Genomic DNA, 23,809 nt, shown 5'->3' on the forward strand with positions numbered 1-23,809 from the left:
ATTGACAAATTCTCAAATAAAAGGGTGTTAAAGATGATATTAATTCTATTGAGCTATATACAGAATCAAGAGATGTGATTATCCGTTTTAAATTAATAATTATTTTAGTAATTTTCAATTAGCAACTTTTATATTTATTTAACTTTTAAGGTATAAAAACTTTTAAGGTATGACACATCTAATTTTTATAAATTATAAATTCACAATAATAAAGCATAAGATAAAAGAAAATTAAATAAATGAAACAAAATGAAGGTAACTACAATGAACACCTTAAACTTAAGCAAGTGTAAACTAATTATCTATGAACCATTAGCGTTAGCATTGTGACAATCAAAGTGAATTTTTTTAAATACAGGATTGTTGGATTCAATACGAAACATTTTGATGATCAAATACTAGAGTTTCTTATAGCTGTTCAAAAGTGACCCGACCCGAAAATCCGATTCAAAATCGAAAGTAAACCGATTCGAAAATGTGTTCCTTTTTTAGGTTTATCGAACCGATATTAGCCGACCCGAAGCTATACCCGAACCGGTTGACAATCGAAAATGAGAAAAATGAACCCGAGCAGTAACTGATTTTTCTAACCGACACGTAACTATTAACCGAGATTACCCGAACTTAATAGTGACCGACCCCGGTAATATCCGACCCGAATCATGCTCAAAACCGAACTCGATCCGACAAAAACCGATTTAACCCGAACGAAGTTTAGATGGAACTGTTGTAAACCTGAGCCAATTTTTTACATAGAAGTATGATTGACTCATATTCAATCATCTTATTAGTTATTCTAATAAAGTCATTTTTAATAAAATAAATTTTATAAATACATGGTTTCATATATTTAGAGTTAATAATCAATGGTCAATGTTTATTAACTACTTTTAATCAAATTATATGAAAATTGATAGAACTTTATAATTTTAATTTCCGATCAAACAAGTAAAAGTAACAATGTAATAATGATCACTAATTGATTTGCATTTTCACTATTTTGCTTTAAATAAATAAACCTTATCATCAATTAAAAAATGACTAACAACTTAATCTGATACTGACTCGATCAATAGTAATTAGTAATTCACAATTCGTAGCCGAATTCTACTTGAAAAATACCCGAACCCGATCTAAATCCGGTAAAACCGAACCAATTATTAACCGATGACAACCCGAGATCGATTGAAACTCGACACGAACTTCAACCAACATCGAACTGATGCTAACCCGATAGCTCGAATAACCGATCTTCAACCGAACCATGACTAACCGACCAGACCCGAGTATGACCCGTCGCAACACGCATCCGAAATATAACCGATCTGAAATACAACCGAATCGAATGACACCCATCCGAAACCGACCCGATTATCCGAATGAACACCTCTAAGAGTTTCTATATATGAGTGTTGGACTTAATACGTATCATCTGAAAAAACTAGAATGTGGCAAAGGATATATTAAGAAGTATAAAACACTACTACTACCTTATTTGCCTAATACAATATTTGATGGTAAGAATAAACAAATACACCGATTCGATATTTTACAAAAATTAAATAATTTGCTTAAGTATATTTGTCAATTTATAAATTACATTCTTTTTAAAAATATATTAGTGAATTACTAACTTACATTTCTATGAATTTTCAGTCAATAATTTGCAGAGTTAATATGAGAAGATTGATTATCACAATTCAAACATATGACCTTCGAATGATACACCCCCAAATTGTAAAGCAAACTCTTAAGCTATTTAATTTGCCTCAAACTTTCGTATTGACTATGTCATAAAATACAAATTTGCCTGGAATTTCTCTAAGTTTGAAGGAGTTTGTTAGAGTATATAACATATTTTGGGTCTCAATTATCAGCTTAGAGTATTAATTTCTTTTCATCAATGACTTTGTCTCTTGTTCTACTTTCACTTGGCGATCTCCTAAGCTAATTCAATGGTCCCAATATGCTTAGTTTTCCATCCTTTTAACATATTCATCTTAAAACTTTTGGGAAGATCAAACTTTTAAAACAAACGTAAAATCTAATAGAAGGCACATATGCTTAGTTTTAGACTTGTTTATATATGATTCGAACCCAAATTCGATCCAACCTAATATGTTTGACATGCCTATTAATCATAAAGAATCATGTCAAAGGACGAACTCTACAAGAATTTTTTATATATGAGAATTTTTTAGCACATACTAAGGATAATTAGTTATACTTTTTTAGGTTATTAATTATTTCTATATAAATACAAACTCTTATAACTATAATTATTTCTATAGTCAGTATAATTAATATAACTCAAACGGACTCATTGATGTTCTCTTAGATCATTGAGAACATTGATTCAAACATTATCAATCAATTTCTCGATTATCCAACTACTTGATAACTTTAAAAGGTATTAAAACCTTTTACAGTAGGGAGAGAGATGAGTTGAAAAATTACGAGCTCACAATCGAAGTGTTAACTGTAAAATAAGGGAAGGACTCGACCAGACGTTCTATCTTTGGCAGAGAATAATCATCTTTTGGGCAAGCCTTGTTTATATCTATAAAGTCCACGCTCATTCTCCTTTTTCGTTGGGCTTCTTTACGAGGATGACATTGGAAAGCCAATCTAAGTATTGACATTCTTGGATTAGCCCAACTTTTTAGAATTTGTCGACTTCTATTTTAGCGGCTTCAACTCTTTCTTTTCCTTAATGTCAGTTTTTGTTTAATGGTTTTCTATTCAAGTTATATGTCAAGTTTGTGGCACATCACTTATTTAGGTATTCCTGGTATTTCGACTACCGTGTATGTGAAGATGTCTAAAGCTACGATTGTATCCAAGATGCTCTGTTTTTCGTCTCTATGGAAAATTTTCCTTATATTTATTAGATTTCCTTCGCCCCATAGATCGACTTCTTCGTATTGTTCTGCTTATTGTGGCCTTTCTCAAGGATATGACTCGCCTAATTGGATGTCGAGAACAGGCGGACTGTTTTCAAATTTTTGTTTCTAGCTGCTTTTGGAGCTTTGTTTGTCACTTTTCAAGGTGTTGACTAGACACTCTCTTGCATACTTTTGATAGCCATGTCTTGTTTGTGTTAGAGCAGCAATTGGTGTGTTGATATTACCGCTTTAATTTTGTTGATCGTAGGCAACCTCATAATGGCGTTGTAAGGAAATTTGATGTCTATGACAGTAAAGCGAACAAGCATTGTTATGCCTTTTTATTTTTCTTCTATCTTGACTGGAAGGATTATCGTTCCTAATGGTATCACTTGACCTCCTCCGAAACCAATCAGTGGTCTATCTATAGGTTGGATATGTTCCTCTTCGTATTTCATCTACCGGAGACACTACATAGTGATCAAATTCTCCGGTGTTGCCGGCGTTGACCAATACTTAATGGACGTTCATCTGCTTTATCTTGATAGTAACAACGATTGCATTTGTGTGTGGCTATTGTAAGGGTTGGATTATGGTGTCTTCAAATCTCATGGCGGGACAGGTAGGAGTTTCATTCAGCCGTCCCTTCAGAAAGATATTAATGATATCTTTTGCTGATCAGGGAGTTGGATAATATTTGGAAAATCCCTCCAGCTATCATTTTCACTACTTTGTTTTCCCAACAAAAATTTTCCTTTACTTCATACTTGTTCTTGGAGGGTCGTCGTCATCGATATGGTTTTTCATCTGAATTGTATCTCCTTTTAGACTGTCTACAATATAAGAATCTTCCCTGTTTTCCTCTTTGGCGTAAAGAACTAAGATTCTTTTTAACTCGCGGCATTAAGGGACTTTGTGATTGTGCTACTTGTGATATTCGTACCACAAATTCATGTTCCTGCATTCATGAGGAGTTAAGTAGTAGACTTGTGGTATTAATAGTTACGTCTCTTCTATTACGATTGAAATAGGGATCGTTCCATCGTCCAACAAATCTCAAGAGAGAGACAGAGAGAGAGACTCCCCCTTATCCACGATTGAGGCCCGATCTTATTGGGAGGAAACGATTTTTCTTGTCTCTTTTGTTTTTTTTTTCTCTTTTTCCATTAGAGTCAAATGGATTGCATATGTCGTCTGATGCTGTGACAAAACTCTTGACTTGTCTCATTGCCTCGAAATATGTCTTGACTTGGCTTTTTACCAGTTGAAATTTCAATTTTGGGTTCGAATGCCATTGATCAAAGCTAAGGTCGTGATTGATTCTTCTATAATGGTAACAACAAGGACTCAATTGTGGAATTATTACAGATAGAAAGAGATGGTTCCTCTTCTAGTTGAGTGATGCACAACAAGTGAAAGATTGATTGTTCTTGTCTCTTCAAAGCCACAAAGTGACTACAAAATTTCACTTTGAGTACGGCGAAGCTATGGATACTTCTGATGAGAAGTGATGTATACCAAGTCAGGGCTGGCCATGTCACTGTAGTTAGGAAGAATTTGCACAAAGTGCAGGTTTGGTTGTATACAACAACATCCATATCTGCTAAGGCAACGAGGATGTTTGGTAAAGGTATAGGATTGACATTGGGTGGATTTTTGTTGAGAAAAGTGGCGATATAATACACACACTTTCTCCCTTTGTGTTGTTAGATGAGCAAAAATAACCAATCCAATCAAACAAATAATAATAATCCCACAATCAAGCGCAATAAAGTAAAAATGCGGAAAGTAAAGCACACACGATATTTACGTGGAAAACCCAATGCGGGAAAAAACCACGGGACCGTAAGTGGTACCACACTCTTCCACTAATCACCAATAAAATTAATGGGTACAACCAAAATCCTCTCTAGACAATACTAGAGGTAATACAAACACCAAACAACCCTAAAACATCACCTAAAAGTGGTAAAATAACAATTAGGGTAAAATTAGGGCAAAATACAAATTACCCACTTACAATGCACAAAACGACAATCCAACCGTTGAATATGTAGGTTGGGTAGACAGAAACACCGTGTCAAAATTTGACAAAAAACGGAGCACGAATGGCCTTCGATCGGATCGCCGAAAAGTCACGTGTCGCACCTTTTTCTTCTCCTCAGTATCTGTTTTTTTTTTGTGCGTGAATGTGTTTTTAATTGCAATCTCTATGCTGCTGCCCTAATCTTGGTTTTTATAGTTTTTCACTTTTTTTTTTTAATTAACAAATAATATTATTATTATTAGTCCATTATTATTAAGCCCATAATTAAAATATTAATTGGGCCTTCCTCCAAGTGGGAGGGAATAACCCAACAAATCTCCCCCTCACTCCAACTTGAGGGGTATGACAAGTCCCGCTTTCAAACGGCACACCTCTAACTTGTCTCTTGGAAGGATCTTCGTCAACATATCCGATCCATTTTCATGAGTACTGATCTTCACAAGCTCAAATATTTTTTCTTCTATCTGATCTCGAATCCAATGATACCTCCTTCGTATATGTTTCGTTCGACCATGATAGGTAGCATTCTTAGCTAGGTGAATGGCACTCTGACAATCACAATGTAACAAATAATCGTCTTGCTCCAAACCCAACTCCTCAAGGAAGTCCCTCATCCACACTAACTCTTTACCAGCTTCAACAGCTGCCACATACTCTGACTCAGTAGTCGATAGAGCAACACATTTTTGCAATTTAGATTGCCAAGAAACAGCTCCCCCTGCAAACGTCATCATGTAACCAAATGTAGATGAAACAGTCGTATTGTTAGAAGATTTCATTAGTCGTTTTTAGCGCCTAATTTTTTTTCTTATATATTTGTTCGTTACTAATTATAATTTAATTAGTGATGGTAGTAATTTGAAAAATCTCTACGATGATAAGAAACTTGTTAATTCGTAACATGATTATGAATCGTAACAAGTAACGTAAACTTTGGAGGTAAAACTTAAAGTTGAGCAACTACCCATAACAGTTCAAAAAAAATTTAATTATTACCCAAGCATATTATATAACCATGATGGGAGTAAATTAAATATTTCTCACATATACAAGTGATTTTTAAACATGAAGTACAAGTTACATAACTTGTTACATGTACAACAATTTTTACCCAAACTTTAAACTATCTTAGATAAACCTTTCTTATACCATAATAGACCAAATTGAGGACAAAAAACACTCCAAATCAGCCCCAAACAGCAGCTAATATAGCTGTCCCAAATCCCCTTAGTAGCTCCTTGTTCACTTACACACTCAAGCCAATCACACTACCCAAAACCCCTTTTGTTCTACCCAAAGCTTGTGCATCATTACAAGCATGCAAGAGGCAAATATTTGAAGCAAAAGCACTCAATTTTCTGAATTGTTATTCAGCCATAAATCCCAACACATTGCTCCCAAGTTCATCCATGAACAAACACTAGAATCCTCTAAACTTTCAATAACTAAAACACCTTCTTTTCTCATCAAATCTTCTTCAAAAACCCATCTAAAACTTCTGAAAATTTATGTTTATAAACTCAAATCTCCCATAAAAATAATCTTCATCTTAAGAGCTTTCCATAGACACCAAACTTGAAGAAATCCACCAAGTATAGAGTAAGTTATACTCATTTCTTTATTCCACTAGTTTTTGTTAAAACTTGTTCATGTAAAACATATTTTTTTATGAATCTTTCTATAAACTAAGATCATTATAACATGAGTATTTTATCTCTAAACTAAGAAAATCATCACTTGTAAATCTATAAAAATCGGCCACAATAGAAAGTAAGAAGATGTTTTTCCACAAACATATAAATTTTGTTACTTAAAGGATTCAAGTAAATTATGGGACTTAACTAAGTATGTTGCTCAACATAATAAGTATACTCCAAATATGTTAAAATCATCACAAGTATTAGTCTAACAACTCTAACTAGGAAAAGTTAAGTGCATGTTAGAAATCCAAATTTATTATTGATTTTTGGATGAATGCAATATGTTTAGTTGAAGAGTTGGAGTTGAGACTTGAAGGGCAAGGACCCGAAGTTAGAACCGCTTCTAAGAACGCGTAGGAGCTTACGGAATAATTATATAGGCTTGGAGTCGAGGTATGTCACATGGGGTGATTTTTAAAGGATTTAAGAACAAGTTGGGAAAGTTTGTGTATAAACTTTTTTTTAAAAGAAAAAAAAATAAATTCCCAAAGAGAAGTTCTTAAATCTTGATAAATGATGTCAAAATGATGAATTTGAGTATGGAATAATTTATTACATGTATTATTATTGTGGGCATCATGCATGTTGATTTTATAAATTATTGTATGTTTAAAGGCATGTTTAACACTACTTTGTGAAAGTTATTGTGATGGAAATGATTATATGAATTTGAAAATATTTGAAATTCATTTTAAAAGAAATTTCCAGTAGCTATATGTTAAGAAAATTTCTTTGATACTTTTTGTTGAGATTATTCGTTAAATTGACATTTTAATGGATTTTAAGGTGTTAAATACTCTTATTATAAAACATGGTATTAGATGAACTCTTCATCATCAAAAATAATTAATAAAAATATATTATAATGTCTCCAACAAGATTTGGCCAGAATATATTTAGTTTTGAATTTTTTTATGATTTTTGAATAATCGTTAAATTGTTTAACGGTAAATTATAAAATGGTAAAATATAAAATAATTACCAAACAAAGACATATGGACTTGAAATTTTTATCACATACTCATATGGACAGTAGGTAAAATTGGTAAAAGTTTGGGAAGGTTTCGTTGACATTTAAGGACCTTAATAATTTTTACTCGGTTATTAATAATCGGTAAGTTTGAAAACGGTAAAATACAAAATAAATACTAAATGACGTCTTTTGGACATGAAAATTTTATGAGGCACTTATATAAGCAGTAAATACATGTTCAAAAATTTATATGGATTTTCGTGACCATATATGGACTTAAATAAATTTTATTCGATTTATCGGTAAAATAACGATATTAATTATTAAAAATATTCCACATGATTTTTAATGGTTATTTAAAATTTTATACCCCTTAAAATAGCTTCTGGAATATCATATAAGTTTTTATAATATTTTATTCGGACTCAAATAATTTTAAACCTATTTTATACTATTTATCGATAAAATGTCTATACAAAATAATAAAACATCATACATGAGTTTTATAAGTTCAAATGGCCTAATAAACATATTATATGACTTCTGGAACATTGGTATAATTTTATAAAATAAATTATTAATTATTTACTAATTTATCAAAATAATAGAAAATGTTTATTTATTAGAAAGTGTAATATTGTTAATTAAATTTGGGTAAAAATAAACCTATATAAAAAAAATTATAATTATATTAATAACCTACTGCCTCATAGTATAAATTAATTTTAAATGAGACGGTTTATAAATTTTACGGATTTAAGAGACCATTTAAATAACAGTAAATACCCAAATTGTCGAAAATAATTGTAAGATCGTTATAAATACGCATAACCCATTATAACTTGATGGGACAAACTTAAATTCATTTTAAATAAGGTATTATAATGACTTGATTAATTTGGGCCTTGTTGGAGAATTAATATGTACTTTGTAAATCAATTATCGATTTTATTACCGGCAAAACTATCTCGTATTTAAGAAAATAGTGTTTTATGAAATCTTCTGTATTAATGATTTTATAGACTTATGAATCATATTCTAGTTGTTTTGAATGAATTTCAAAACCCTTTTAAGTTATATTTACTTTAAGAAGGATTGGAACAAAACATTTTAGTGGTTTCCTTAAAAAAAATCGTATTGATCTTTAATCACTTTTTGTTACTATGAATTTCCATACATGCTAGTGATGCCCCAATATAATACAAAGGTTATGTTTAATGATATGATTATGCTAAGCATGTTTTACCCATGTGGGAAATATTATGATTTGATTTTGCTAAGTTGCAAATAAAGTATGTTTTGCTATGTGCAAATAAAAGATGTTTATCATATGGAGAAAGTTAATATTTTTGACTTTCAAATGCTATTAAAATTACAAGATATATATTATGTACAAAAAAAATGTTTTAGCCTAAATGGCGGGTACATATGCCACAGCAAATGTTGTGTGCATGATTAAACGGCTCACCAATGCTGAGCGCGTATTGTTCACAATACCATTGTGTTACACTTGCCGGACATGTCGCGGACGGTAGACCGACTACCAAACGAGTCACAGGATGACTCACAGAGTACCCATGTAAACTTATGATATGAGTTTGAAATTGATTTGGATCCATTGAGATCTTATGATTTATAATGAAAAATGAGAATTTTAAATTACTATAGAGCCATTGAACTTCATTTGAATCATAATATGATTTATCAAATGAAAAAGCATATTTCAAAATGAATTTACTCAAATAAAAAAAAAAGAAAGATTTTAATAACTTGTTTGACGGACACCAGTGTGTTTATACTCAGCCTTTTTGCTGATACTATGCTTTGTATGTTTTTCCAATGGTTTTGTTTTTAGAGTAAACCCCTATGGCACCTCGACGGAGAATGGATATGCGAGCGGAAGTTGAACCCGAGTTGGAGTATGACTCCCCTTTTGTTTAGATCTCTTTATTTTATTTGAGAGATTATTAGTTTAGATTTAGACTATTTTAAGGATGTAATTTGAATTTTGGACTTATTTCGATTTGGTTGTAATTTTCCTATATTTTGGACAGTTAAGACTTCCGTTATATTGCTTTGGTTTGGTTCAAGAATTATACTTGAATATTAGTTTAACCTTTAAGTAACCCCTTAATTGTGTTGGCAAAAGTAAGCTTCCGCTTGATTAATACTAAATTCCAATTAGTGTTTGCCTTCATAATTCGAGGCGGTTACAGTTGGTATCAGAGCCAAGGCTTTGGAAGCTTGTCTAAAATATCAGGAAAATTAGAGAACGAGTTTAACTTAAAGAAGTTGAAGCTAACTAATGGAAGTAATTAAGAAATGAGCTTAAAATTTAGGGATTATTGGTAAAGAAAGGATTTAAGTAGTAAGTCTAAATTAAATCAGGATACTAACTAAGTACCATTAGTAAACTAGAAGTCTTAAAAGTTTCTTGTAAGCAAGTGATGATTCAATTATGTGGCTAAGTTGTCTATGCATGATGGTAAATTAAGTTGAGGAATGATCATTAAAAGTGTTGAAATTGCTAAACAAGTGATCCAATGGGATGGAAATTGATGAAGTTATTAAGCCATTAAATCAATAAAGTTAAGAAAGTGTGTTATGCAAGTGCATATCTATTTGTCTTAAAGGCATAATTATTAATTAGTTATTACCTCTTGGCAGGAACCTAGAGGAAATTGGGGAAGGAATGGATCCCCAAGCCCAATTGAATCTCCTAACCGAGCAACTCAGAGTCATCCAAGAGACCAATGCTCAATTAGTCCAGTTCATAGCCAACCAACATGCCAGTGTGGATGACGAGACTAAGTTTTACAAAAGGCTTGCTACCCACAGGCCTAAGTCTACAATGGTGCTACAGATCCAGTTGTCCTTGAAGATTGGATCAATGAAACCGAGAAAATTCTTGAGGTGGTAAATTGTCCAGAAAATCTTAAGGTTAAACTTGCAGCATTCTATCTAGTGGGACCTGCAGAGCTTTGGTGGAGAGCCCTAAAAGGTGTCTCAGCTGTCTCCACATCTGCTGGTGGAGCAACACAACCCACTAGTTGGAGATGGGAAGATTTCTTGAAGAAACTAAGGGAGAGGTTCTACCCAGCTGCTCTACAGAGACAAAAAGAATCAGAATTTCTTTACTTGAGGCAACATTCTCTTAGCGTTACCGAATATGCTAACAAGTTCTTGGAGTTGGCTCGATTTGCCCCAGATTATGTGCTTGATGAAAAGAAAAAGATGGATCGCTTCTACAATGGTCTCAACTTTAGCTACCAAAAGTTGATGGGTCAATATGAGTCTTTTCAAGCTATGTATGAACATGCTGTGGAGAAAGAAATGGTCTGCAAGAGAGAGGAAGATGTGAGGAAAAAGAGATCTGGAGGAGACCAGGGAGGTCAGAGCAAGAAGCCCAGAGCTGAGGGAAACTTCAAGGGGAATCAAAACCAAAACCTCAGAAACTATCAAAACCAAAACCGCTTCAACAGTAGTAGAAACCCACAAAACTCCAACCCGCTAAAAAGTCAACTGTGTGATAGATGCAAGAAATGGCACTCTAAGGGAGTCAACTGTGAAGGTAAGGCTGTGTGTCTGAATTGTGGAAAACCAGGTCATTTGGCTCGAGATTGTTGGGGCAAGAACCGGGGAAACCCCGGGAATGGTGGAGCACGATACTCAGGAAATCAAGGGAACCAGCGTAACAATAACTCTCAACTTCGCCTTGAATATAAAGGAGGCAATAAAGCCTCATATTCTGGAGGCCAAGGAAACCAGCGCCTGGGAGGAGGAAAATTCTTTGCCATTACTACAGCAGAGGAGCCTAACACTTTGATTCCTAAGACAGAAGGTAAAGTCATTTCCGGATTACTGTTATTGCTTGGTAAGTCCGCCCGTGTCTTATTTGATTCTGGGGCCGACAAGTCTTATGTTTCTAAGTCATTTGTGAGATCCTTGGACTGTTCTGTTAATGTATGCCCTATAATGCATAGAGTTGACTTACCTGATGGATCAACGGTATCATGTAATACAAAGTTGATTGATTGCCCATTAGTGATCCAGGGTAAGGAGTTCCATGTAGACCTGATTGTATTTGACTTAGGAGGGTTTGATATCATTCTAGGAATGGACTGGCTAGGTAAACACAGGGCAGTGATTGAGTGCTATGAGAGGAATATAAAGGTTGAGAAAAATCCAGGGGAACAAGTAACTTTTAGTGATGGGACCATACCTAATATTGAGCCAGAGATGATTGAGAGACTTACAACCTTTCCAAAGAGAGGTGGGGAAGCCCAAGTCTACCACATGAGCGAGTCAACATACAAGGAGGTCGACTTAAGCCAGATCTTGATATTGCGAGAATTTTCTTATGTATTCCCTGATGATCTACCTGGGTTACCTCCAAAGAGAGAGATTGATTTTCACATTGACCTAGTTCCAGGGTCAAGACCGATTTCAAAGGCACCATATAGAATGGCACCACTTGAGTTGGCTGAACTAAAAACCCAACTCGAGGAGTTACAAGATAAAGGGTTTATCAGACCAAGTGTATCACCATGGGGAGCTCCAGTGTTGTTTGTGAAGAAGAAAGATGGGTCTTTGAGGCTATGCATTGACTACCGGGAGCTGAACAAAATCACCATCAAGAACAAGTACCCACTTCCTAGAATTGATGATTTATTTGACCAGTTGAAAGGAGCCGGAGTTTTCTCTAAAATTGACTTGAGATCTGGTTACCATCAGTTGAGGATAGCGGAGGAAGACATTCCTAAAACTGCTTTTCGCACCAGATATGGGCACTATGAGTTTAGAGTGATGCCGTTTGGGTTAACCAATGCCCCTGCAGCATTCATGGACTTGATGAATCGAACATTCCATGACTATCTTGATAAATTTGTTGTGGTTTTCATTGATGATATCTTAGTGTACTCTAAGACAGAGAAAGATCATGAGGAGCACTTAAGATTGGTATTAACACGATTGAGGGAAAGAAGCTTTTATGGGAAGTTGAGCAAGAGTGAATTCTGGTTGGATCGAGTTGTCTTCCTAGGTCATGTAATCTCAAAAGATGGCATAACAGTGGACCCCGAGAAGATAAGGACTATCATTGATTGGCCAGCACCGACTAGTGTAACTGAGGTAAGAAGCTTTATGGGTTTGGCAGGTTATTACCGAAGATATGTTGATGGGTTTTCTAAGATCGCACTACCGATCACCAGTTTGGTTCGAAAGAATACCAAGTTTGTGTGGTCACAAAAGTGCGAAGACGCTTTCCTAGAATTGAAGAAAAGGTTGACAACGGCTCCAGTGCTTGTATTGCCCGAGGATGGGAAAGAGTTCACGGTATACAGTGACGCATCTTTAGAGGGCTTGGGTTGTGTACTCATGCAAGAGGGGAAAGTGATTGCCTACGCATCGAGACAATTGAGGCCAAATGAGAAGAACTATCCAGTGCACGATTTAGAATTAGCTGGAGTCATATTTGCCTTAAAAATTTGGAGGCATTATCTCTACGGCACTACTTGCAAGATCTACACCGATCACAAGAGTTTGACTTATCTGTTTACACAGAAGGAGCTTAACATGAGGCAGAGAAGGTGGCTAGAATTGATGAAAGATTATGACCTCACTTTGGAGTATCATCCCGGAAAGGCAAACCGTGTAGCAGATGCCTTAAGCCGAAAACCGAGAATGGTCATTAATGGACTAATTTCAGTGCCCTACGAGATTTATGTGGAGATGAAGGAGCTAGAATTGATTGTGGTTAAGAAGGGATCATACGACAGCGTTCTCAATTCTATGAGTACAACACCGAGCCTACATGAGGAGATCCGTGAGCTACAACAGTATGATGACTTCTTGTCAGAGTTGAAGATTGGTATTGAAAAGGGTGCAGTTAAAGACTTCAGAATTGCTAAAGATGGGAGTATTCATCTAGAGGGAAGGTTATGCGTGCCTCGAGATCCTGAATTGATAGAGAAAATACTCAAGGAGGCACATTCGACTATGTATTCTGTCCACCCAGGACGGGATAAGATGCTAGCAGATTTAAAACAATACTTTTGGTGGATGAACATGAAGAAGGATGTCGAGGATTTCATAGCTCGATGTCTAGTATGTCAGCAAGTCAAGATTGACCACCAGCGCTCTCCGGGGGAGTTGCAACCACTTCCCGTGCCTAAGTGGAAGTGGGAATCAGTGAGTATGGACTTTGTTGTTGGATTGCCCCGTTCGAGAAGAGGAAATGATTCTATTTGGGTGATTGTTGATCGACTCACTAAGACTGCCAGATTTATTCCTGCTAAAGTAACTTGGAAAGCAAAACAATTAGCTGATTCTTATGTGAAAGAAGTACTTAGACTACATGGTATACCGATGACAATAGTTTCAGATCGAGATCCAAAATTTGTGGCTCGATTTTGGAATGAGCTACAAAGGGCATTCGGCACGACCCTTAATTACAGCACCGCTTTTCACCCAGCTACAGATGGGCAGACGGAGAGGACCATCCAGACTCTAGAGGATATGCTTCGGGCATGTGCCCTTGATTTTCAGTGTTCGTGGGAGGATATTTTACCATTAATAGAATTCTCCTACAACAATAGCTACCAGAGTAGTATTGGTATGGCTCCGTATGAGGCCTTGTATGGCCAAAGGTGTAGGACACCACTTTATTGGGATACCGGGAGGTCTGGTGTGCTAGTTGGACCAGAGATGATCAGAGAGACCGCTGAACAAGTCAGAATCATTAGAGACCGGATGAAGGCTGCCCAAGATCGACAGAAATCCTACGCAGACCGTAGGAGGAGGAAACTTGAGTTCCAAGTCGGTGAGAAGGTGTTCCTTAAAGTCTCGCCAACAAAGGGAATCAAGAGGTTCGGAATGCAGGGGAAGCTTGATCCTCGGTACATTGGACCCTATGAGATTTTACGTAGAGTTGGAGAGGTAGCTTATGAGTTAGCATTACCCCCACAATTAGCTAAGGTTCACAATGTGTTCCATGTGTCGCAATTGCGCCGGTATGTGTTTGATCCATCACATGTTCTCCAGTATGAGCCAATTCAGCTTGTTGAAAGCTTGCAGTATGAGGAAAAGCCCCTGAGGATCCTCGGTCGAGAGGTTAGAAAACTCCGTAGCCGCACGATTCCACTTGTGAAAGTGCTATGGAGTGGACAGGATGCCGACAGTGCTACTTGGGAAAAAGAGGACGACATGTTAATTAGATACCCTTACTTATTTGAGTGATGTATTTATAACTATTAGTTTGAGTTAGTTTCGAGGACGAAACTCTTGTAAGAAGGGAAGACTGAAACAGTCGTATTGTTAGAAGATTTCATTAGTCGTTTTTAGCGCCTAATTCTTTTTCTTATATATTTGTTCGTTACTAATTATAATTTAATTAGTGATGGTAGTAATTTGAAAAATCTCTACGATGATAAGAAACTTGTTAATTCGTAACATGATTATGAATCGTAACAAGTAACGTAAACTTTGGAGGTAAAACTTAAAGTTGAGCAACTACCCATAACAGTTCAAAAAAAATTTAATTATTACCCAAGCATATTATATAACCATGATGGGAGTAAATTAAATATTTCTCACATATACAAGTGATTTTTAAACATGAAGTACAAGTTACATAACTTGTTACATGTACAACAATTTTTACCCAAACTTTAAACTATCTTAGATAAACCTTTCTTATACCATAATAGACCAAATTGAGGACAAAAAACACTCCAAATCAGCCCCAAACAGCAGCTAATATAGCTGTCCCAAATCCCCTTAGTAGCTCCTTGTTCACTTACACACTCAAGCCAATCACACTACCCAAAACCCCTTTTGTTCTACCCAAAGCTTGTGCATCATTACAAGCATGCAAGAGGCAAATATTTGAAGCAAAAGCACTCAATTTTCTGAATTGTTATTCAGCCATAAATCCCAACACATTGCTCCCAAGTTCATCCATGAACAAACACTAGAATCCTCTAAACTTTCAATAACTAAAACACCTTCTTTTCTCATCAAATCTTCTTCAAAAACCCATCTAAAACTTCTGAAAATTTATGTTTATAAACTCAAATCTCCCATAAAAATAATCTTCATCTTAAGAGCTTTCCATAGACACCAAACTTGAAGAAATCCACCAAGTATAGAGTAAGTTATACTCATTTCTTTATTCCACTAGTTTTTGTTAAAACTTGTTCATGTAAAACATATTTTTTTATGAATCTTTCTATAAACTAAGATCATTATAACATGAGTATTTTATCTCTAAACTAAGAAAATCATCACTTGTAAATCTATAAAAATCGGCCACAATAGAAAGTAAGAAGATGTTTTTCCACAAACATATAAATTTTGTTACTTAAAGGATTCAAGTAAATTATGGGACTTAACTAAGTATGTTGCTCAACATAATAAGTATACTCCAAATATGTTAAAATCATCACAAGTATTAGTCTAACAACTCTAACTAGGAAAAGTTAAGTGCATGTTAGAAATCCAAATTTATTATTGATTTTTGGATGAATGCAATATGTTTAGTTGAAGAGTTGGAGTTGAGACTTGAAGGGCAAGGACCCGAAGTTAGAACCGCTTCTAAGAACGCGTAGGAGCTTACGGAATAATTATATAGGCTTGGAGTCGAGGTATGTCACATGGGGTGATTTTTAAAGGATTTAAGAACAAGTTGGGAAAGTTTGTGTATAAACTTTTTTTTAAAAGAAAAAAAAATAAATTCCCAAAGAGAAGTTCTTAAATCTTGATAAATGATGTCAAAATGATGAATTTGAGTATGGAATAATTTATTACATGTATTATTATTGTGGGCATCATGCATGTTGATTTTATAAATTATTGTATGTTTAAAGGCATGTTTAACACTACTTTGTGAAAGTTATTGTGATGGAAATGATTATATGAATTTGAAAATATTTGAAATTCATTTTAAAAGAAATTTCCAGTAGCTATATGTTAAGAAAATTTCTTTGATACTTTTTGTTGAGATTATTCGTTAAATTGACATTTTAATGGATTTTAAGGTGTTAAATACTCTTATTATAAAACATGGTATTAGATGAACTCTTCATCATCAAAAATAATTAATAAAAATATATTATAATGTCTCCAACAAGATTTGGCCAGAATATATTTAGTTTTGAATTTTTTTATGATTTTTGAATAATCGTTAAATTGTTTAACGGTAAATTATAAAATGGTAAAATATAAAATAATTACCAAACAAAGACATATGGACTTGAAATTTTTATCACATACTCATATGGACAGTAGGTAAAATTGGTAAAAGTTTGGGAAGGTTTCGTTGACATTTAAGGACCTTAATAATTTTTACTCGGTTATTAATAATCGGTAAGTTTGAAAACGGTAAAATACAAAATAAATACTAAATGACGTCTTTTGGACATGAAAATTTTATGAGGCACTTATATAAGCAGTAAATACATGTTCAAAAATTTATATGGATTTTCGTGACCATATATGGACTTAAATAAATTTTATTCGATTTATCGGTAAAATAACGATATTAATTATTAAAAATATTCCACATGATTTTTAATGGTTATTTAAAATTTTATACCCCTTAAAATAGCTTCTGGAATATCATATAAGTTTTTATAATATTTTATTCGGACTCAAATAATTTTAAACCTATTTTATACTATTTATCGATAAAATGTCTATACAAAATAATAAAACATCATACATGAGTTTTATAAGTTCAAATGGCCTAATAAACATATTATATGACTTCTGGAACATTGGTATAATTTTATAAAATAAATTATTAATTATTTACTAATTTATCAAAATAATAGAAAATGTTTATTTATTAGAAAGTGTAATATTGTTAATTAAATTTGGGTAAAAATAAACCTATATAAAAAAAATTATAATTATATTAATAACCTACTGCCTCATAGTATAAATTAATTTTAAATGAGACGGTTTATAAATTTTACGGATTTAAGAGACCATTTAAATAACAGTAAATACCCAAATTGTCGAAAATAATTGTAAGATCGTTATAAATACGCATAACCCATTATAACTTGATGGGACAAACTTAAATTCATTTTAAATAAGGTATTATAATGACTTGATTAATTTGGGCCTTGTTGGAGAATTAATATGTACTTTGTAAATCAATTATCGATTTTATTACCGGCAAAACTATCTCGTATTTAAGAAAATAGTGTTTTATGAAATCTTCTGTATTAATGATTTTATAGACTTATGAATCATATTCTAGTTGTTTTGAATGAATTTCAAAACCCTTTTAAGTTATATTTACTTTAAGAAGGATTGGAACAAAACATTTTAGTGGTTTCCTTAAAAAAAATCGTATTGATCTTTAATCACTTTTTGTTACTATGAATTTCCATACATGCTAGTGATGCCCCAATATAATACAAAGGTTATGTTTAATGATATGATTATGCTAAGCATGTTTTACCCATGTGGGAAATATTATGATTTGATTTTGCTAAGTTGCAAATAAAGTATGTTTTGCTATGTGCAAATAAAAGATGTTTATCATATGGAGAAAGTTAATATTTTTGACTTTCAAATGCTATTAAAATTACAAGATATATATTATGTACAAAAAAAATGTTTTAGCCTAAATGGCGGGTACATATGCCACAGCAAATGTTGTGTGCATGATTAAACGGCTCACCAATGCTGAGCGCGTATTGTTCACAATACCATTGTGTTACACTTGCCGGACATGTCGCGGACGGTAGACCGACTACCAAACGAGTCACAGGATGACTCACAGAGTACCCATGTAAACTTATGATATGAGTTTGAAATTGATTTGGATCCATTGAGATCTTATGATTTATAATGAAAAATGAGAATTTTAAATTACTATAGAGCCATTGAACTTCATTTGAATCATAATATGATTTATCAAATGAAAAAGCATATTTCAAAATGAATTTACTCAAATAAAAAAAAAAAGAAAGATTTTAATAACTTGTTTGACGGACACCAGTGTGTTTATACTCAGCCTTTTTGCTGATACTATGCTTTGTATGTTTTTCCAATGGTTTTGTTTTTAGAGTAAACCCCTATGGCACCTCGACGGAGAATGGATATGCGAGCGGAAGTTGAACCCGAGTTGGAGTATGACTCCCCTTTTGTTTAGATCTCTTTATTTTATTTGAGAGATTATTAGTTTAGATTTAGACTATTTTAAGGATGTAATTTGAATTTTGGACTTATTTCGATTTGGTTGTAATTTTCCTATATTTTGGACAGTTAAGACTTCCGTTATATTGCTTTGGTTTGGTTCAAGAATTATACTTGAATATTAGTTTAACCTTTAAGTAACCCCTTAATTGTGTTGGCAAAAGTAAGCTTCCGCTTGATTAATACTAAATTCCAATTAGTGTTTGCCTTCATAATTCGAGGCGGTTACAGTAGACTTACTAGAATCAATATCACCTGACATATCAGCATCTGTGTAACCATCCAACACAGGTTCGCCAGGACCAAAACATAAACTTACTCTAGAAGTACCCCTGAGATACCTTAGAATCCACTTAACTGCTGCCCAATGCTCCTTTCCAGGATTATACATAAACCTGCTAACTACCCCAACAGCATGAGCTATATCAGGCCTAGTACATACCATAGTATACATCAAACTACCTACAGCGGATGAATAAGGCACATTTTTCATCTTCTTCTTATCTTCATCTGTTGTAGGACATTGTTTGGAACTCAATTTCATATGCACTGGCAGTGGAGAACACACAGGCTTAGCATTGTTTATATTGAACCTTTTCAGCACCTTTTCAATGTATTTCTCTTGTGATATCCACAATTTCTTATTTTTCCTATCACGAGAAATACGCATGCCTAAAATTTGTTTTGCAGGGCCAAGGTCCTTCATAGCAAAGGACTTGCTCAAACTAGCCTTTAAGTCAACAATCTTATTGGAATCACGACCAACAATCAACATATCATCAACATATAACAAGAGAATGAGAAAGTCACCTTCAGCAAAATTCTTCACAAACACGCAATGATCAGCATATGTCTTGTGGAAGTCATTATCAACCATGAATGACTCAAATTTCTTGTACCATTGCCGAGGCGCTTGCTTGAGACCATACAAACTCTTCTTTAAGCGACACACAAGTTTCTCCTTTCCCTTGACCTCGAAGCCTTCAGGTTGCTCCATGTAAATTTCCTCCTTTAGGTCACCATGGAGGAAAGCAGTCTTCACATCAAGTTGCTCAATCTCCAAATTCATGCTGGTAGCCAAACTAAGTACAACTCTGATTGAAGACATCTTCACCACTGGAGAGAAAAATTTCATCAAAATCAATCCCCTTCTTCTGTTCATAGCCTCGCACAACAATCCTAGCCTTGAACCTAGGTGGTTGACCATCTTCTCCGTGCTTCAACTTAAACACCCATTTATTCTTGAGTGCTCGTTTTCCGTTAGGCAACTTTACCAGATCATAAGTATGATTCTCATGCAAGGAATTCATCTCATCTTGCATGGCATTATACCACTCCTTACTTTTCTCATGTGACATAGCCTCCTGAAAGTCTTCTGGCTCTCCCCCATCAGTTAGTAACACAAACTCTGTAGTAGGATACCTCATAGAAGGACGTGGTCCTCTAGTAGATCTTCTCACATAATCAGGCTGTGGTTGCGGTTCAACAACTGGAGGCTCAACTTCAGGTTGATCATCATGACCATCATCACCAATATTGTCATCATCATCCTGAATATCTCCCCCTTCAACTCTAGGAGTCATCTGCGGTAAGACTGGATCAAAATTGATTGGAGTATGAGAGGATGTTTTTGCTTTGGCTTTTCAATATCTTCAATAGTCTGATCTTCAAAGAACACAACATCTCTACTTCTGAGAACTTTCCTATCTACTGGATCCCATAACTTGTACCCAAGAGCATCTTCAGAGTACCCCAAAAATATACACTGCTTTGTCTTCTTATCTAACTTGGATCTCTCATCTCTAGGAATGTGAACAAAAGCACGACATCCAAATACCCTAAAGTGCTTGTAGGAGACATCTTTACCGGTCCAAACTTTCTGAGGAACATCACCATCAAGAGGATTTGAAGGTGAAAGGTTAATCAAGTACACAGCTGTAACCAATGCCTCTGCCCAGAAAGACTTGGACAACTTTGCATGAGAGAGCATACATCGGATTCTTTCTTCAATTGTTCTGTTCATCCTCTCTGCAACTCCGTTCAATTGAGCTGTCTTTGGAACTGTTTTCTCAAGCTTGATGCCTTGACCCTTGCAGTAGCTTTCAAATGGGCCTCTGTACTCACCACCATTATCAGCTCTCACGACCTTGAGCTTTCTACTAGTTTCTCGCTCTACTCTAGCCTGAAACTCCTTGAAAGCAGAAAGTACCTGATCCTTGGTTTTCAACACAGTAACCCACACTTTTCGAGAATAATCATCAATAAAAGAAACAAAGTAAAGAGCACCACTATGGGATTTAGCATCCATAGAACATACATCAGTGTGGACAAGATCAAGAGGATACTTTCTCCTAGATGGAGGGCGAGAATGAAAAGCAACCCTATGTTGTTTACCAGCTAAACAATCAACACAGGATCTAAGAGACATACCTGAGACATCAGGGAGATATTGCTTCTTAGAGAGCATCTGCATACCTTTCTCACTCATATGGCCAAGTCTATTATGCCATAACTCACTAGAACATTCATCTGCAACATTTACCTCATCCGCGCAAACCTTCGCTTGCATCATATAAAGAGAACCTTGCTTCTTACCTCGGGCTGCTATAAGATTCCCCTTGCAGAGCTTCCACTTACCATCATTGAAGTGGCTGAAGTAACCCTCTTCATCAAGTCTACCTATAGAAATGAGATTCAATCTGATATCAGGAACGTGTCTAACATTTCTCAAAATCAGCTTACAACCGGTGGAACTCTCCAAGTAAATAGTGCCTTTGCCGACAACCCTGGATGACCCATCATTCCCCATTCTAACACTACCAAAATCACCACTAGTGTAGGACGAGAAATAATCTTGATGCGAAGTAAGATGATACGAAGCACCCGAATCAATCACCCAATTGCAGTCATCACCAGCTACATTCAAACACTCTTTATCACCAATGAAGAGCAAATCATCATCACTGATTGCTAGAGCTGTAGTATTTTTCTCTTCAGACTTCGACTCAGATGAATCACCCTTTCTATCTTTTGACTTGTCTCTTTTCATCTTTCTGCAGAACCTCTTAATATGTCCCGGCTTGTCGCAGTAATGACAAATAATTCTACCCTTGGATTTAGGCTTGTCTCTGGAATTGTCTCTACCTCGAGAAGCTCGATTTTTGCTTCTTCCCCTATTAGACTCTTGTGCAACATAATGAGCTTCAGAATGATTGGAGGAACCCATCTCCTTTCTCCTAGTCTCTTCATTCAGCAGACTAGCTTTGACACTTTCCATTGTCAACTTACCATCAGGAGCAGAATTGCTAAGTGATACAAATAGTGTGTCCCAACTATCCGGCAATGAGGAAAGTAGTAATAGTGCCTGCAACTCATCATCTAAGGACATTTTCACTGCAGACAATTGATTAATCAAACCTTGAAAATCATTCAAATGTACTACCATGCTATTACCATCGTGAAATTCTAACTTTACCAATTTTCTCATCAATGACGCTTTACTTACGACGTTCTTCCTCTCATACATAGCCTCAAGTTTCATCCACAATTCATACGCATTCGTGTCATTGGAAATATGTTGGAGCACACTAACATCAACAAATTGTCTAATGGTTCCTACCGCTTTCCGATTCAAAATTTTCCATTTACTTTCATCTTGACCAGTGGGCATAGACTCATTTAAGATTGGTTCATACAAATCTTTCACATAAAGAATATCTTCCATCTTAGTTTTCCATACAGCGTAGTTGGTAGAGTCCAAATAAATCATACCGTGCATACTAGATTTATCATCCATCATAAACCAACACAAGAGTATCACCCAAGAAAATATAAACCAAGCTCTTGATACTACTATGTTGAGAAAAGTGGCGATATAATACACACACTTTCTCCCTTTGTGTTGTTAGATGAGCAAAAATAACCAATCCAATCAAACAAATAATAATAATCCCACAATCAAGCGCAATAAAGTAAAAATGCGGAAAGTAAAGCACACACGATATTTACGAGGAAAACCCAATGCGGGAAAAAACCACGGGATCGTAAGTGGTACCACACTCTTCCACTAATCACCAATAAAATTAATGGGTACAACCAAAATCCTCTCTAGACAATACTAGAGGTAATACAAACACCAAACAACCCTAAAACATCACCTAAAAGTGGTAAAATAACAATTAGGGTAAAATTATGGCAAAATACAAATTACCCACTTACAATGCACAAAACGACAATCCAACCGTTGAATATGTAGGTTGGGTAGACAGAAACACCGTGTCAAAATTTGACGAAAAACGAGCACGAATGGCCTTCGATCGGATCGCCGAAAAGTCACGTGTCGCACCTTTTTCTTCTCCTCAGTTTCTGTTTTTTTTTTTTGTGCGTGAATGTGTTTTTAATTGCAATCTCTATGCTGCTGCCCTAATCTTGGTTTTTATAATTTTTCACTTTTTTTTTTAATTAACAAATAATATTATTATTATTAGTCCATTATTATTAAGCCCATAATTAAAATATTAATTGGGCCTTCCTCCAAGTGGGAGGGAATAACCCAACAATTTTGAAGTGCGGAGACATTGCACTGTTGGTCTGCAAAAGTTTGGGGTTAGAATGGCTACTAGGTTTTCTATATCTTGTCTACTAACTACTTGGTTTTGATTATGAGAAATGGAAGTGTCTATACTGCGAGCGGCAGAGGCTTGGTGGGTATGGGTTTTCCTAGTGCCATTACGAGTGTTGGATTTTGTTATGAAGGGATCGGTATTATTCTTTTCGTCCTCAAAGACGACGTCAAACTATTTCTGTTAGAAAATTGTGAAATATGATGGGACTGAAGATATTAAATACATGATGACCAGAAACTGAACAGTATCTCAAACGGTTGAAAGAAATCACCAGCAACCACAAAGAAAGACTAGTCTAGGGACTGATTTTCAGAAAAGTCTCTCTAATGCTTAAGTCAAACAGGGAATGATAGTTTGAAGAAGATTAGATA

This window comes from Amaranthus tricolor, chromosome 3, assembly GCF_026212465.1.
Source record: "Amaranthus tricolor cultivar Red isolate AtriRed21 chromosome 3, ASM2621246v1, whole genome shotgun sequence".
NCBI lineage: Eukaryota > Viridiplantae > Streptophyta > Magnoliopsida > Caryophyllales > Amaranthaceae > Amaranthus > Amaranthus tricolor.